Below are 3,963 nucleotides of genomic sequence, written 5' to 3'. Positions count from 1 at the left end.
CTCGTCTGTCGCACTTTTCCAGTCTCAACACGTGCACGTCAATATTTTGAAAATACATTTATTCACAGAGCTCATACTGTAGAAGTCTAAAGTTAGAAGCATCGTGTGCACAACAGTTCAGTCTCTCTCGTGGCAGAGAGGAGATCTGATGGGAAAGGTGTAGTCTGCAGATCTCACAACGCCTGTACAAAAGTTGACATGTGCAGGTTAAATATTCCAGGTTGTTGGTTATACAGTGTGTTAAACAGGCTCTCACACTCAGATTCTCATCTCAGCAATAACTTGTTAATTCAAAGCCACGTTATTTACACATGAACAAAGGAGTTTGAGTTTCTGTTTCAGTCTGTTCACTCAAATTACAGAGCTCTATATTCATCCTTCCTAATATTTCAACATTTCAATACATTTGCCAGAACTTGAACATTACCTCACAGTATTTAACTAAAACAGGAGCACTGTGATGGGTTTTGAAAATTGGAGATGATGACTTGGGTACCAGGGTTTTATCCTGCTCATCAAAGCCATGTGCAAAACAATTGTGATCATGTTTGTTGACAGTGTAAGTGTATTTGGACCCACGAGGATGGTCCTCTGCAGGTTCGAGTTGATGATGCTGAACATGAGTTTCCCTACGATGGTGGGAAAGACCAGGACGCCGCACAGGATCCGTGTGGCCCACACATGGTCTGCCAATATCCTCTGCAGGGATCCGAGGAACTGGACAGCCGATCCCTGCAGACACACGAGTATTAGTTTTATTCCTGCATAAACCTGTTAGCGCAGCTGCTGACACAGTTGAGTTTCAGAGGCTGAGGAATGATTTATTTATCTGTTTTGTGGCTGTGATGAAGTGAACGCAGACCGGCTGCAGCGAGGATTTCTGTGATGGATGAGGAGACGGTGTTTGAGGTGTTAGTAACTCTCCATATTATTTGTTTTTGTCTGAAACTCGTCTGCCATCATCAGGTTATGATGATCAAGTTTCTAACTCAGCTCCTTACATGGATTTATATTATTGTCCTTTGAAAAGACATCCTGTCTCTCCAGCAGTGCTGGCTGTTCTTTAGCAGCAGCAGACATTAGAGCATCATCATTTCACACTGACAGTTACACCTGAGTAAGGTTAGACTCTCACAGTGCAGTATACATGTAACGAACAAAGGTATGAAGATATAAATGTAGATACACATTTTCAGGATCAAATGTAAAGAGTGTGTCCTGAGGAGATGGTCAAGAAAACAGCTGCACACAAGTCCAACTGACTGAACTGTGAACTCAACATCACTACATCTAAAAATAGCAACAGAAAACAAGCCGGATGCATGAAACTGCTTTACACTTCACTGTGACTTTAATTTCCTTTACTCAAACTCAAGCAGACAGACACTCATGTGACAGCGGTCCAGTAGATGGAGCCCACCGTGATGCCAGCTGCAGCAAAGGGGCCAGCTTTGGAGATGATGGAAGCAATATCAGACATATCAGACCCTGTCCTCATGTACACTGGTAATTTTTGTATGCATTTTTGCATTGCATCCATAGTAAATTGAGATTTTACTAAATTCTTTCTAGTGTGAGGAAACTCGGCTTCTCCATTTAGGGTTATATCGCAACCAATTCCACACACATGCTAAATCTACAAACGGCAGACCTACTAGTCCTGCTCTTACTCATTACCTTGAGTGTTTTTCTGACCTCCATTCAGCACCTGAAGGCGACATGGACAAGGATTTTTTTGGGAATGCTATAATACTGCTGGGCTTTTATCATTGGGGAGATTGGATGCAGGGGTGACTCTACTCTGACGCCTACAGCCCTACGTGGGTACCTGCCAGCCTGCAGCCCACTCAGGGGTTGGAGGCTGTTTTGGAGATTATTACAAGCGGACAACGAAGCCACTCTTGCTGTTATTCATAGTGGTCTGATAAGCGGGCTTTTTTGGGGGGAGATAAAGGGCCATTCTCCCTGCAGAACGATCTGCAGGGAGAAATGACCCTTTATCAGTGCTGAAGTTCACGGATTTTACTCAGATGACGGCAGGACTGGACTGGGAAAAAAAATCAGCCCGGGCATTTTGACTTGAGAATGGCCCACCAGGTATTATAGGAAAAGCCATAAAACCTTTGAATGAATACAAATGCTGTTGTGACAGTGATGTACACCGTCTTGTTGGTATATATGTATCAGTCTAATAAACTTAAACCTACACCATCCTCCCTATTCTGGTATTCTAAACAGTACCCGAAAGTAGACTGCTTGGTCGAGTTAACCTCCTGAACTATCTACAACACGTGGTGAAAACCTGAAATTAAGACAGAGAAGACTAGAGGTGAGACATGATCACTACTGATTACTGATGACAGATTTAGATATATTTTCATAAACCATTCATTTGCTACATCAATAAACAGCATGGCAGGGCAAAATATTTTTTCTAACATGGCAACTTTTAAAAAGTGAAAGGAGACAGAAAGAGGTGAGAAAGAATAAAACTTCATTGACTTTTTGATGGCATTTTACACACAGTACTGGTACAGAATCTAGAAAATGTGGGAAAATAGTGGCATCATATACAGTACTTAGCTACTTCTAAAGAAATTATGATGGGACCCTGAAAAAAAATTACTACGTACAAAAATGGATTTCTATACATTTTACATCAGATGAAAACGTTTGTTGTAAGATTCAGATAATTATTTAATAAAAGCTAGACATTTTAAATGAGAATAAGAAAGAAAAGTATTTCTTTGTGCCCTCCTTTCCCTGTTAATGGAGGGGGAGAGAATGAGAGGAGAAGAGGCAGCTGTGCAGCAAAGACACAGAATAACTCCAGCTTTGTGTCTTTTTCATTGTAGCTGAAGTCCGGGACAAACTGTGTTCCTTTTCACCTCAATACGAAACGCGCAATATTTTCTCCGAATACCAGACGATTCCGTTTTTTACGGGACGGTTGAAAACTCTAATAACTAACCTTATAAATAAGATAAAACAAGTTCAGCATCAATAAAATCATAGTACCCGCCCAGTCATGCTAGCTAGCACGCAGTACGAGTTATTGTGACTGACTGTAAAAAGTCAGCATAACGAAAATAAACTCCACCTAAACTTGGTTTATATCTGACCCAGATAGACTGCAGGTCATAACTTCTTACCTGAAGTTCAGTTCACCGCCTCGTGTCTCTGCTCCTCCCAAACAATTGAGTTATTTTTACACATCTCCCAGCATCTGGCCAATCCACCACCTTTCAGTGTTTATACCGTTACGGGGGGAAAAAAAGAAAAAAAGAAAAAAAAACCCCATCAGCCCATAAAAACGAAAAATCACGATGGTGAAATCACCATCGGCCCACTGGGCCCGATGGTGATGGTGATGCCCGATGGCCAGTCCAGCTATGTGGCCAGTCCAGCTATGCTTCCAGGCACGTTAGTCACACATTGAAACAGACTGACGTGCAGAGGTACAAGGCAGCCCAGGCAGAGAAATGTTGCTTTTAGACTTTGCGACTCGTTTTATTTCTCTATCTGATAAGAAAACTATTCAATCAGATAGTTATTTGTGGTGAATGAAATACGGTTACAGTTTCACGAAGTTTTAAGCACCAAATCCGAAATCCACGAACTACAATATTAAAATCCAAGATTCTTCATTACTTTATGCAGAAAAGCTTGACATGGTATGCAGAAAACAACAACAAAAACCCCCAAATACAAATAAACGAACAAAAAGTTTTGTAACTGTCAGTTTCCTTTTAAAATTCTTAGTGTGAACAGCATTACACAAACAACCACGTGTGTGCACATGCGCGCACATATTCGAACGCCTCGATCCCTTGTGATGCGGTAACTTTGCTTTGATCCTTCCTGACGTGGCAACTTTGCTTTGATCCCAAAACCCATAAATAGGAGCGCTCACCTATTATACTTTATGGCTTGACATTGACCTGACAGCGACTAAAACCCTTT

The 3,963-nt window shown here is 41.4% G+C and overlaps 1 long non-coding RNA gene across 1 annotated transcript; it reads right to left on the bottom strand.

Moving 5' to 3' along the window:
• Nucleotides 1-44: 44 nt before the first annotated feature.
• LOC120443302 lies at nt 45-3,734 on the bottom strand. Its single transcript, XR_005615329.1, has 2 exons — nt 3,153-3,734; nt 45-732 (listed from the first exon to the last, which is right to left on the bottom strand). It is a non-coding gene; the product is annotated as an uncharacterized LOC120443302 (long non-coding RNA).
• Between the last annotated feature and the right edge of the window lie 229 nt (nt 3,735-3,963).

The sequence above is a fragment of the Oreochromis aureus genome, linkage group 13 (assembly GCF_013358895.1).
Source record: "Oreochromis aureus strain Israel breed Guangdong linkage group 13, ZZ_aureus, whole genome shotgun sequence".
Lineage (NCBI taxonomy): Eukaryota > Metazoa > Chordata > Actinopteri > Cichliformes > Cichlidae > Oreochromis > Oreochromis aureus.
Note: the sequence above shows the minus strand (reverse complement) of the source record. Positions and strands in the feature narration are given on the sequence as shown.